The following is a 14,881-nucleotide window of genomic DNA, read 5'->3' as shown; positions in this document are numbered from 1 at the left end:
GCCAAACCATAGTGAGAATGTTTTCAAGAAGCAGTGGAAGTGGCAGCTACTTGAGGAATAAGTGGGAGGTGAGGAAGTAGACACAATAAGTAATGATAATTCTTCAGGTTTTCTGTGGAAGGGAGAACAGAAATACAATGACAACGGAAGAGGATATAATGTTAAGAAGAGTTTTTGTTGGTTCTTTAGGAGCGTTGGCAGCATTTTCAACGCTGTTGGAAGAGACTCAGTCAAAGGTGAGTGATACAGACGCAGGAAGAGAATAATCAATAAAGAGGGTCCTAGACCCTGAGAAGGCAGATGTGATTGGGAATGGTGGGCAAGTTGGAGATTCATTTATGGAGGAGGAAGTAAGTCTTTCTTTGTAACAGGAATGAAGAAGAAGAACGTGGATGCTGATGCAGGTGCTGATGCAGGTGAGGCTGCGCATTTGGCATGTGAACGTTGAGGCGGTTTAAATACTTCAGCAAATAGGAGACAAAGTTACGTGCTGAGAATGAGGGGTGGGACCAGGCAGGGTAGTGGACTGGGCTTCATTTATGACACTAATGTGGTTAATTCAGGCCCAAACGCAGAAGCTCTGTTGGTGATCCTTGTCCATCGAGTTCAAGTCTCCTTGGAATGTGAGATGGTTTATTCTGGGACTTATCTTCGGATCCAAGAGACAAATTCCGAATCTCATGTTTGTTCTCTGACTATCCCATGTCATACACACACCTGACAAGAAATACTTTGGGCTTTTTACTTAGTAAATTCAGCTCAAAAGCTGTTTATAGGACATCTACAATAGGCCAGGATTTGAGGATATGAAAAGGAATAATTAATGTTTCTACCTTCAAGGATCTGTCCTTCAGTGACATAAAATGCAATTCGAAGAAGAGCTGACTTTTCAGAACTGACTTTTGGATTACCTGCTTTCTTTGAATATCCAGTCTATGATTCTTTTCAATAAATATAAATGTTAAGTAATAGCTTCTTTGGGAATACTGTGCTCTACTAAGATGAGCAAATTAGGACAAAATTTAATGAATGTGTATAATAATTAATAATGAAACGTCCCTGCTTTATGTAGTTTTTTAGCTTTCAAAAAGCTTTATATTTAATGTTGCTCTTTACATTATACAAGACTTTCAGATACGTTATTTTAATACTTTATACATCTTTTAATAACCACATTAATTCTTAAAGTTAAGTCTTAATACTTCCCTTTGGAAGACAAGGAAAATGTTAGAAAGCTAACATTTTGCACCCCTAATGTGCCAGGCATCTTACATATATTACTTTATTTGATCTGCTCAAAACTCCATGATGCTGATGTTATCCTTATTCCACAGACAGAAATGTAGAGGCTCAGATCTTGACTGAGGCCCTTTAGCTGGGAGATGTGTGGGATTGAGAGTCAGGTCTGCTGATGCTATAGCTCTTGTATTTTGCACTGTGCACTATTTTCTTAGGGTGGTAATAAGCTAATCTCCTACATCTTTGTAGCCACTCTTTGAAATGGGCAAAAACACTGAAAGGTTAACAGTCTCATCCTAGGCAGTGGGCAGGCAGGCTTCTAGCTTCCAGCTCAGTGCCCTTCCCACTACCCCTCACCCCCAGCCCCCACCCCACATTGTGACTCTGTGTTAAACCCAATGGTCATCCCACCTAACATTACCTAGTGACCTGCTAGAGTCTACAGCACTTCTGGGAAGTCATCGCCAGTCTGACCTTAGGGAACAAGTCAGTTCTTAGGAGAATCTAGCTCACTGGCTTGTTCTGTTTATAGCACCCGGATCTTGCTGCATTTCTGTGCTTGACAGGCACTAATATTCAAGCTTCCTTCTTTCTTACAAAACAGACAGGTGAGTCAAGGAAAAAAACAAATGAGAGGGGTTTGTTAAGGGCTGGGAAATATTGACAGATTTGTGGCAAATTTCAGGAAGAGGCACAGAAGTAATAAATGATCTGAAGAACAGATTCATGAGGGGAAAATGTAAAAACAACAACAATAATAGCAATAAACAAAAACAAGCCAAATCTTAATGACATATTTCTTGACCAGTACAGGGAGTGAAAATGGTCCCTTCTGAGGCAAAGTGCCAGCAGATTTGAAACACAGTTTAGAGGCCTAAGCGGTAAAACAAATAATCATAACAGAATATTTAGATTGAGCATTAAAAGAGGCTCATCTGAAACTCTCAGGGCATAGACTGATCTTCTAATGAATGGATCTTTAAATGCAAAATGGCTTATACCCCTCATATGTGGCTTTTCACTCTAGAGCAAATTATTACTAATTGGAGTTACACTACTTTAAAATGGGTAACAATTCTGACGTCAACTGACCTGCCCTGTGCTGGCCCTGGGCAAAATAGTGAAGGAGGTTGAGTTAGCTTTTTGCTTCTACCCACCTGAAGATCTTTCTTTTCCTCCCCCTTTCCTCTCCCATCTCTCCTCATGTGTCCAGGGTCTTTACTCTTTCCCCCTGGGGCCCCCAGGCTGGGACCGTCCCTTGGATATTTCTAGCATTCTTCTTTCAAACATGACTTCCTTCTGCCCCATTTCCTCTAACTTTCATAATGAACAGCAATCAAATTCCTTACCATTATAAGAATACATCAGTTATCCAGGAATATTTACTCCTCTCTACTTCCCCTCTCCTTTGCAAAGGAATCAAAACTGTAACCCAGAAAAATAGTTTGAAAGGGGAGACTAGCTTGATTTCTCTCACACTGTTTTTCTTAAAGAGAAATCCCAGCCTCTGAGGTTCTGTTTACTGAATTAGCATCACAAACAAAATAGGCTGTAGGATATTTATAATTTCCCAAGATACCAAACTTTCAAGATATTCTTAAAACCCTAAGAGTGGCTCGCTGTCAACAGGTAATTTATTTGTTAAACAGAGCTTATTTTTAATGTAATTTTTTTGCATCACGTTCCTCTAGGAACTGGAATAAGCTCATTCCAATCATTTTATGCATTTAAGAGGAATAATGCTGCATTTAGAAAAAAACACATAGCTCAGTATTTTTATTAGTTCAGATATTGTCCCACCTCTGAGTTATGATTTACTCTACATAGAATAAATGTTACTATGGAAACAAATGGTGCATTGGGACAAAACACAAATTTGAGAAAAGATGTATCTACAGTATGCTTTCAGGGCTTTTGATTTTATGTAAGAGAAACAAATTCTGCTTGACTTAAGCCAGAGTGAAATTGATTAGATGATGTTGGAGAGTTTTCACAATCCATGCAAAGACTCAGAAACTGAATGACTGATCACAACCAAGGCCACACCCCGGCAGAGCTGTGTAGGCTCCTAGATGCTATTGCTGCCCCAGCACTGCCATCCTGGACACTGGCACCACCCTGGAACCCCACCAGAACCATGCTGGTCGGCCCTGCGCCTGCGTGAGTTGGTGGTTCTGGGCTCCGCTCTGATCACTGACTTCAGTTTAAAAACCCCATTGGCTGAGCCCAGGCCACATGCTTGTATCCTGGCTAGGAGGTGGGAAGCAGAAAACTTGTCCCTTCCAGTTTCAATAGTGGGAGCTGGGCCCGCTTCCCACCAACACCTAACCGGGGAATTCCCCAAACACACAAAAGGGTCTTAATGCTGCATATCTAAAAATACACAGAAACTTAAATCTCACTCAAGCCACTCAGCACGCTTGAAACGGAAATTCTCAAGCAAGTGCAACCAAAAGTGAGCTTGTTTTAATAATTAACCCAGATTTCAGCTTCCTTTACTATTTGGAGATAAACTTGAATATCTCCACCTTATGTACCTTGGTGGCATTCTTGCTCTTTTCCCAAAGAAGGCAGTTCCACACTCTACAGGGCACATGTGCAATGGGATACATGGTAGGGAGAGAGCCAGCAGGCTTTCCTAAAGCCTAAGATCGAAGTCTTGCGTTTAAAATCTTTCCTCTGGGCCGGCCCCGAGGCCAAGTGGTTGAGTTCACACGCTCCGCTGTGGCGGCCCAGGGTGTCACTGGTTCGGATCCTGGGTGTGGACATGGCACCACTCATCAGGTCACGCTGAGGCGGCATCCCACGTGCCACAACTAGAAGGACCCACCTCTAAAATATACAACTATGTACTGGGGGGATTTGGGGAGAAAAAGCAGAAAGAAAAAACAATCTTTCCTCTGGAAAATTGGGAGAAACATCAAATAATGTTACACAAGGTGAAGTAAAGATTTGGACTGAAATATATGCACAGCACAATTCCTTTATGATAATAGGAATTTTTTCTGTTACATCGATAGAGAAGCACTTCGGAGCATATTTAGTTGGATTCGTGATGTTAACAAATCAATGAAATTCACTAAGGGTCTTTGCGATGGAGTTTTGCTCTTTAAACTAAATTATAGAAATAAATATCACACACATTCAAATCATAATTCAATTTATTCTATAGCATAATATATGTTACATATTAATATATAACACATAAATCATAACCCTCTGGAATATATAGCACATAATTAAATATTAAACATGACATACAATTACGTAATGTATATAACATAATATAGTACAGCATATAGTTTGTCTTATTTCTCCTGTTGCTTAATTTTTCTCTTTACCTCTTATTATTTGTTTGCCCATTTTGAAACTCAGTAAGTGACAGTCTAATAGAATATGTATTATTAATTGTTAAACAGGTGGTTAAGAGAGAGGGTTAAAGTAATATTTGTAATGATTTATTTCGAGTCTTTTTTTGTAATTAGTCTCTGTTTTTGCCAGCATAATAGGGAAATTGAAAGTTGGCTGGATATCATTTTAAGCTACTATTCATTCTCATTTCCCCATTTTATTTTTATGACTATTTATTGGCTAGTTCAAGATACTAGATACATTTAATTAAATCATCAATGAGCAGTCAGTGTAAGAAGAATATGAAGCAGAAGAGGAGAGTTGGAAAAGTTTTCAAAAAAGCAGAATATAGGAGAATGAGTAGGAAAATGAATGGGTGAATGAAACAGAAATGCCTCCATAAGGGACCTGATAAACAAAGCCAGGTGTTCCAGAAGTAAACCCGCTTCCTGTTTCTTCCCCTCCATCCAGCTGTGCTCCATGGGAGGCCACTCTTTCATCTGGGTGCCCTCCTTTTGATAGTTAAAATGGCTACTATGGATTTAGGAATAAACATGCACACAGTATTACTTTTTCACAAGAATGGCACCATTCTCTATTCTGTTAGCGGAGATGGTCTCCACCTACCTGTTTGTCTAGGGAGGGGATTTGAAGACCCACTTTATACCAGATCTACTCTACATGGGAGCACTTTGTAATAAGTTCTAGCCAGCATCACATTCCACAGAGCTTGGAAAAGCCAATGCAGTGGGGAATCCGGCCTCCTAAGGTGTGGATGCACCTACTTATGCATCCTCTCATGCATACATCACAGGAGAAGGCACTCTTATGCAATGCTCACAAGTAAGGGCTGTGGAGTCTGAGAAATGTGGTGAAAACCACAGCCCCACAACATGCCAGATATATGCCCGTGAGGAGATTACCTAACGTCACTAATCCCCGCTATGCGCATCCACAGTGTGGGCGAAATCACAAGACTTACCTCACAGGCTGTTGGAAAGAGTACATGAGGAAAAAGCTCTCAGGATGCTGCCTGGCACGCAGTAATTGTTATACTCAGAATATGGTTACTTACTTACATGCCTTATAGTTTTATAAAAAATTTCATGTTTTTTCCCATTTGACCTTACTACATACTATGTTGTAGACATTTTTAGTATTACTATTTTATATATTTTATAAAAATTCTTTAGGCTCACAGATGTTGAAATAATTGATTACAATCCTTCAGAACAGTAATTGTTGGGACTGGAGTTTTAACTCAGGCATTCATATTTTAGGACATTTTCCTGGACTGTTGTCAACTAATGATTTTGTCTTCTGCTCCATCATAATACTCCTTTCATCTAACTCATCCTTTAAATATAAATGGACTCAGGTATGCTTCCAGTTTTTGTGGTATAGTAGGTTAATGTCACTATTTTTTGATGTCTCAATTATGATTTCACATTTCATGTGGGTACACACTGGAATTTTGAATTAAAGTAGAAATTTAGATCTTGTTGTAATTTAATAGTGGAGACTTTGGAGATATGGTCATTTCTTTTTTAGAATGCTATCTTAATATACAATATAAGCACAACAAACTGTACGTGCATAAAGTGTCTAACTTGATGAATTTGGCATATGTGTACTCTCATGAATCCATCAGCACAGCCAAGATAAGGAACATTTTCATCACCCCCAAAAGTTTCCTGTTACCCCCAGTAACCCTCTGCTTTCTCGCCTCTCACCCCTTCCTCACCTTCAGGCAACCACTGATCTGCTTTATAGCCCTCTAGATAGGTTTGTAGTTTCTAGAATTTTATATAAGTGAATCATACAATATTACTCTTTTTTGTCTGGTTTGTTTCACTCAGCACGATTATTTCAAGATTCATCCATGTTGTCACATGAATTGATAGTCCATTCCTTCTTTTTGTTGCATAGTATACCACAGTAAGAATATACTACAATTGTTTATCCATTGATCTAGTGACGGACATTTGAAGTGTTTCTGTTTGGGATATTACAAAGAAAGCAACTCTGAACATTGGTCTACAAGTCTTTGGGTGGTTATATGATCACATCTCTCTACCCAGGAGTCGAATGGCTAGGTTATATGGTTGGGAAGGTGTATGTTTAACTATGTATGAAACTTCTGACTTGTTTTCCAAAGTGTTTTTACCATTTTACATTCCTACCAGCAGTGCATGACAATTTCAATTTCTCCACATTTTTGCCAACACTTTGTAGGTCAGTCTTTTTAATTTTAGCCATGCTACTGGGTAGTAGTAATATCTCCTTGTGGTTTTAAATTTTCCTTTCCCTGATGACTAGTGAGTATCCTTTCATGTACCTAAATGCCATCTGTATATCTTCCTTTTCAATTGGTCATTTGTCTTCTTCTTATCGAATTATAAGAATTTTTTCTATATCCAGATAGAAGTCTTTTACTGGATATGTTTTGCACATATTTTTCTCCCAGTCCACGGCTCACTTTTCATTTTCACGACAGTAAAGCAGAGGAATTTCCACCCTGAATATTTTCCCTCCCGGGACTTCCTCTTCTTTGTCTTGAATCTCGTTGTCAACTTCTTGTCCAGACATGGCTTGTTGCTGAGCCCCCGGCACACCAGCTCTGCTTCTTAGACGGGACCTTCTTGCTGTCCTTCACAGTGGTCATTCTTCCGATTCTATGTGTTTAGTCCCCTTGGTGCCCTGCATCCATCTGTAAGAAGAGAGACCCTGCCTGACTGGGTACTGAGGTAAGTGACACACCCTTGGAGTTTTAGCTCCCAGAATCACGGACTTCAGTGGAGTAACTGCATTTGTTAGAACCCTCACACACTCAAACAAAATGCAGCCATCTGGGACAAAACCAAATATTGACTAGTTAATGATGTTAATGAAGAATCTCATCATTTCTGCTTACTTATCAAACAGCCACTAAGTGTGAGGGCCTTCTCTATGAGTCTAATGGTCAAGAAAGAGGCTCCATACAGCTGACTACAGATTTCTGGAAGACTGACCCTGCATGTTAATTCCATGACATAGACAGAGGTTGCGTGAGTGTGGTTATAAAAGACATAAGTGATGCTCTAGATATGGAAGCCCTACTATTTCGTTCAGGAGACTTTCCAAGATGGATGAGCTATTTCTCACCAATCCGGGGCTTTTCGCTCCTCCACTGTGAATACATGTGAATTTCTTTCTATGACTTATACACCTTCCAGTGCTCTATTTCCTTCTGAATTCACACAATTATTAAAGGGAAATTGTTTGTAAAGGTTAAAGAATATCAACCTACTGATTATTTTGTGTCAAATTTTCAGGTGTCCTGATTATAGACATTGAATCCCCATTGATGAGAGTGTATCTCAGTTCTAGGTAAGTGTGACTGAAGATTCAGTTAGTACTTAGACCCATCCACTTTCCCCATGTTCAGGAATTTCTCAGAATTCACTTCTGAGGCTTGTCCCCTCACCCCTGGCCTTTCTGAAAGTTAATTCTAGAATGCTGCTTCTAAATGCAGCAATTGCCTCCTCAGCATGGATCCTTGGCCCATTTTCTCAGTGGTGGGAAAATTCGAAAAGAATAACTGAGAAGGATCAGCTCCCTTTTTGTTGCCCCTGCAGCCTGTCCTGTCAATCACCACTCTTGGAAGGCGCTTGGTGGGTCCTGATAAGGACAAGTTCCTCCTTGTTTCCCACATGGCCTCTAGCTGGGGACAGTCATCTACGGCCTTTCCTTGAGTCATGGGCTGACATGCTCACACTTGGCTGTCTTTTTGTACAGAGTTAAATAGTCAATTGTTCCTTGCCATCTGGACACTGCTCACTAGCAAATCATTGAAGAGACAAAATTTCTATTTTTAGTTTCTTATTTGGAAAAAAACCCCACATAAGACACCATTATAATCAAGTGTAGTTTCTTTTTTAAAACAGAAACTCTGTTCTTTTTGCTTTCAACTCTCCTTCATAGATGTCTATCCCATGATTGAGTCAAGGTGAACACTGTCATTTCATCCCATAGAAATTAGCTGGTTTTCGTCACAACTTCAACTGTGCATTTTATGGTGAATTCAGGTTTTAATACAGGTCTTTCTAAGAATTAAGTAACTGAATAGAGAGAAACTTAAAGAAAAAGCTAGTATTTGGCTTCCTGAAGGGAGAAAGCTTTAACTTGAGAGGGTGTGAATCACAGGAAAGGCTGGTAATAAAATGGGGCGTCTGCAGGAAGGAGTCTTGGAAGGTTTTGAAGGTAAATTCCAATTAGAAGATAAAAGAAAAAGAGACCAATTGCTAAAACAAGGTTGTGTGATGATATTTGCAGCTGGGAACATGATTAGAATGCAGAGGTGATAATAAAACCCAAGTGGGGAAGGGAAACTTTAAAGAACTAGATGAACAAAGAGGTAAGGTAAAATATTTTAAATCATGTTTAATGAGCTTGTGATAGAACAAGCCAAAAAGCAGAACTGAAATGTGCTGAAAAAAATGAAAAAGAACTTAAATACACCTCTGCCCTGTAATGAGGTGGGGGATGGAAAGAGACGGAGGATCCTTCTCACAAAGGGCTGCCCGGAGGGGAAGTCAAGGCACAAGCGTCCTGTGAGTGGAAGGTGGTGAGGAGTAGGAGTCCCCCTCCTCTTACCTTGCCTCCCCGCCCTGTTTTACCTGCTTTTCTGGGTTGATTATACACATCTAAATGCCTCGAGTCATTTTTAGCCACAGTCTCCTGGCATCCTGACTCATGTCATTGTGCACTGAGCTGTAGCTGGCAGACCAGTGTGCAGATTAACAACCTGACACACCATTGATTGATCACCTACTCATCCGGTACTTAATCATACACTGCAGCACATGCACTTCATTTTTAAGGTGAATGTGTTTTATCAGCCGGATTATAAGCACTGTGAGGACAAGGACTGTAGTCTATTTGTCTTTGCTTTTCTCATGGCACCCAATTGATTGCTGTTGGAAATAGAAAGCAGCCAAGAAATCCATGCAGGATGGAGAGCTCTGTCCCCTACCTGTTGGGTTTTCTAAAAGGTCTTCAGGAAAAAGACCATCTAGATGTGGGGGCCATCTCCAGCAATTCTGAAGTTCTCAGACGAATCCCGATGGTTTTATGTGTCCAGGAGCTGAAGAGCAGTCAACAGACTTCTGAGCTGCCGTCCTTGCTCCTAATCAGCAGTTGAGTTGTTGCTATTTCTCTTGGTGATAGAGGAACTGAGAGGCTATCTTGTTTATTTCCTTCTAATTGTGTATGGTCAGTTGTGCCTCAACATTAATGGATTCACATTGCAGAGGACCTGATAGAGGAAGGTGAGAATCAGTGTTTGATGGGGGTACAGTTGGACAGCTCACGTCTCTGCACCTGGACCCCTGTTAGATGAGTTTCACCATACTCAGTGTTTTGGATTCAACAGGGATTTTTCACTTAGCAATTTAGAAAACAAGTGTGCTAAGAAAAGCCAAACGTTTATCTGGTTAAACTATCTAGAAACATGTGGTTTATTACATATGTAACGTTCAGATATGTGTTCTTTTGTAACCAGAAATTCTTCTTCATTATGACTCTCTCCCATTGATCAACATCTTACTCCAGGTCTTCATCTTGGTCTTAGCCCTGAATATTTGTTCTCGGATTTTCGCTTTCCTAATTCTTGAGTCTCATTCAGCCTTTCCTGGTTTTTCATACGAGGGCCTCTCAGGCCCTTTATTAGCCCCAGGCCCCTTCAAAGTGGTGTTGGGCATGCTGCCATTGTTACATAAATGGCACTTGTTGATATAGATGTTACTGTTTCTCTTTATGTTATCGTATTCCCTGTCTTGATTCTTACTCTTTCAGTTGTCTCAATTCTGGAGTCCTCTGACCATAGCACAGCTCAAATGATTGCTGGGACAGTGGTAGGGATTGTCAGAGAGGAAGGAAGAAGGTTTGTCTTAATTTGGGCTGAATGTAAGAAGGATGAATCGGACTCAGATGGGTGGAAAGGAAGGGAACACAGAGGCACTTTTCCAGGGTTGCAAATGGCCCAGAGAGACTGTGTAGTGAAGAGATTGGAAAAGTGGCTGGGTTTGAGCTAAATGGTAGGCTGAGGAATCTGGCTGTTCTCCCATCACTGTGACAGCCTGATGAAGACATGAGCTGGGGCCTGGGGTGATAAGTGCTTTGTTCAGGAAGAAGATGAAAGTAAATTGGTGTAGAATTTGCCTCTTTAGATCCAACACTGCCCTGACAAAATGTCCACAAATTAGCCACTTTTTCAGGTGATTTTTCTGCCTCAAATTCTGAGCTGATTTGAAAAATTTGCCATGACAACCTTTGCTTGTTTTAATTCAATGTTTGAAACATAGAGTCTTAAAAGCTTCAATTGGTCATTCCCTCTAAGATATTTTTAAAAGATTTCCCCAAATTAATAAGTATTTGAACCGTGTATGCTCGTGTGTGTTCCTGAATGTCCACGGTGGTAGTCATTCTAGGATGGTCCTAAAGGATCTCTGTCTTGTGAATTCACATTTTTGTGTGATACCACCTGAGTGTGGGCTAGATATAGTAACTAAGTTCTAGTATATAGAATATGGTAAAAATCATGGTACATCATTTGCTAGATTTGGGTATAAAAAGACTGTGCCTTCCATTTGGGTGCCCTCTCTCACATTCTCTCTTTGGAGCTCTTGCTCTGGAAGCCAGTTACTAGATTGTGAGCAGCCTTATGGAGAGGCCCACATGGCAAGGAACTGATGTTTCCAGCCAAAAGTTAGTGAGGACTTGAAGCCTGTCAACAGCCACCTGAGTGAACCTGGAAGCATATTGTCCCGTTTGAGCCTTGAGATGACTGCAGCCCCAGCCCGGACTCAGACTGTAGTCTTGCCAGAGACCCTGAGCCCGAGGACCCAGCTAAGCTGTGCCTGGATTTCTGACCCACAGAAACTGTGAGATAATAAATGCTTGCTATTTTAAGCCACTAAGTTTTGGATAATTTATTATACAGCAATAGATAACTAACATATCAATTAATTGTGAACTTGTGGAATAAAGTTATGCTATGTCTATGTGATAAGATATAGTTGAGTCATTAAAATGATGAAGATTATTTAGTAATATGGGAAAATATTCACAGTATACTCTTATTTGTCAAAAGCAGATTATTATTAAACAACTTGTACTATGTGGTCCAAGATATATGTGAAAAATAATGGAATTATATTTTCCAACATATGTGTAAAATATGGATTATGGAATTTATGGCAGGTATATTTGTTATTTTACAAATTTCCTGCAGTGAATGTGCATACTTTTAGAACCAACTATGTTTTAAGAATGTACTCTTTAACATACTCTTAAACTCTTAAACTTAAAATACTCACAGGGTGGACCTGAAGCATGGTCCTAGTGGAAGTGTACTTGAAGGCACCGGGACATTTGGGAGTGGATTTCTAACAAACAAACTGATGGCTAACATTGTTGTAAGCTCAAGTTCAACATTACAAATGAGCAGTTTATTTAAAATAAACTTTCATTATTTATTAGGATCGAGGAATGCCTTCTTCCATAGGCAACATTCAGCACATCAGATATGTCCTTGATGCTTTGGTTGCACCAGTTATTGCCCCAAGATTCAGGCACCTACACTGGCACCCTGCTAGAAAGCTTATGTGGCTCAGGAGGAGGGCACTCAGACCACAGCTGGTCAGCGAACTAGAACCAGAGTTCTATGAAGATTAAGTGCTTAGGAGTTTGGGAATTGGTTTTGAGACTGCTTCTTGTAGTTGATAGAAACTTAACATTTTCTATACAATTCCTGTGCTAGCTTTCTCAAAGAAGAAAGACACTGGAACCCATCTGTTCTAGACGGAGATGAAACCTGTGCACCACAATTAAATATCTGCCATGGCAAAGGGAGATAATTTCTGTGGTTTGCTCATAATAATGGTTTTAAGTTCCTGTAGGACCCATTCAACTCTGGGGAAGACCTATTAGCTTTTGGAAGCAGACACAATGGTAATTTGGCTCAAACAGAAAAAACCTTCTTTCTGAGAATTCTAGAATTTTCTTCAGTTTTGCATCCGTTCTAATTAAATATAGGTGTAACTTAGAAGTGAAGTAATCTCATACTCATCCTTTGGAAAAAAAGCAACCAAAACAGTATTTTTTATGGTTTGTTTTAGTTTCTCTGAAACAACAATGCAGAGCCCACCCCAGCAGCAGTAATTGCTGGGGAGGATGGCAGAGGGAGTTCAGGCTTTGATATTAGATGCCCTGAGTTTGTTCTGCATCCTACTATTAGGTGCCTCTATGATCTTCCAGTCCTCAGTTTCCCTTATCTGCATCAAAAGTACTTATTTTATACGAATGTTAGGAGGATTAATTGAGATGACACTCTTAGAACCACGTCTGATATAAAGTATGTTTTCAATAAAAATACTAATTACTTTGGAGACCTATCAATAAATTCTTAGGAGAGCCCTTCCTGAAAAAGGACTTGGTTTTAATGAGCAATTTAATCAATGGGAAATATTTTGTAGAAATAGAGGATTTAACAGATTCTCAGATTATCAAAAAGTGTATAATAAATTGACGGAGCTGAACAGCAAAGTGCAGGGAGGGTAATGCAGCCTTGCTGGATATTTGGTAAAGCTCAAATTCCACAGTCCTTTGGAAATGGGAAGTAGGGCCATTAAAGCTCATTTCCATGGATCAGGGAGGTTTTTAAAATTCCCAGGAAGGTTCAGAGGAAGGAATGGATATTATTGTACCTGACCCCAGGCGACCCTGGCCCAGGAAGTTAACAACAGTCTTCCAGTTGTATCAGGTCAGAAGGTCATGTTTTTTTAGGAGAATAGAAAAGGCACTAATGTGGGAACCGGTTAGGAGAGGATGTGGTCATTGCCATTCTGAATTCTTCGGGAAAGAGCGAGCTGAACAATTGAATCACTTTAATCAGGGTTGCAAGTTTCAGAAGTTAAACCAGTTTCTGCATCTGGGAGCGCATGCAGAGGGCCCAGGAGGTAAGGAAAGAGGTCAGGAAGGTAGATGGGAAAATAGACTCACTGTTTGGGTATTCATGTAGTCTGTTATGTTAATGTTAGGATCTAGCCTTCCCTTTGTATGCTTGTGAGCCTTCTTTCCAATTTTCTTCTAGGAGTCTTCATATAAGTTTGAGATGTGGGGGATCAGAATTGGCCAGCCCAAAATGTGTCTCTTTGGCTTCATTATTTTTAAAGACAAAAGACTCTGGAAGAAACTTTGACCTTCCCCTCAACTGCCTAAAAGAATTTAAGATAGAAGGCCAGTCCCCAGACAGACCATCACCATAGATAACTCTGGGTTTGATAGACTGGGAGGATCCTTGCTAAACCCATTTTTATCAAAATTCTCTCTCTTGCGTTGCATTGCCTATAGATGGCCCAGCAAGCATTTGTTTACCAAGCATCTGCTTTGCCATCTCCATGTAAATTGTCTTCTTCCTCTCTGAAGTCTCAAACCTCTACCCCCGACATCCTCCTTTGTGCTTGGCTTAAAATGGTATTTAAGGTGGTGGCTTCTGCCATTTTGGTGTGTTACTCAGTTTTCCTGGGTTTCTCCCATGTATAAATATTATTAAACTTTGTTTGATTTTCTCCTGTTATTCTGTCTCATGACAATTTAATTCCTAGACCAGCCAGAAGGACCTAGAGGGTAGAATAATAGTTTTTCCTCTCTACAGAGGCTAGGGCATGTCCTTACCAATGAACCAAAAAACCAACAATAGTACCAGGTGCCGCTCTGCACCACGTGCCTCGTATATATCATCTCAATTGATCTTCACAGCAACCTTGTAAGGAATAGACTAGAACACTTATTTTTACAGATGAGGAATCTGAGGCTCAGAGATGGTGACAATTTGTTTAAAGTCAGACAGCTCAGACACGGGAGGTTGAAATTCAAACACAGAGTATGATGGCTAGACACTTTTCTCTACTTATTCCAGGGTCTCAGAGGAGAAAGGGGGAGCAATTTATGTCAGAGGAACTCATTTGTCCCAAAAGTGTCTAAGAATTTGTTTTAGTGCTCTCATTCCTAAAGCCTGGGCCGTTCTCAGATAGCTGGGTGCTATCTTCCTGCCTGACAGATAATTAGAGTAACTCTTCAAAACCACCTGAAATGTAAGGGACTTGTAGAGATGGAACCTTGAAATGGTTTGTGGTTACCAGTAAGTGTAATAAATAAAACAGTGAAGCTCATTAGTAGAGAGAAATGAGAGAGCTTCTAAAACACAACTTGTGAGAGTGAGAAAGGCCTAGAAAGGCAGTGTAACTAG

Source organism: Equus caballus, chromosome 29 (genome assembly GCF_041296265.1).
Source record: "Equus caballus isolate H_3958 breed thoroughbred chromosome 29, TB-T2T, whole genome shotgun sequence".
Taxonomy (NCBI): domain Eukaryota; kingdom Metazoa; phylum Chordata; class Mammalia; order Perissodactyla; family Equidae; genus Equus; species Equus caballus.
The sequence above is the reverse complement of the archived record's forward strand: the minus strand, read 5'-3'. Positions refer to the sequence as shown.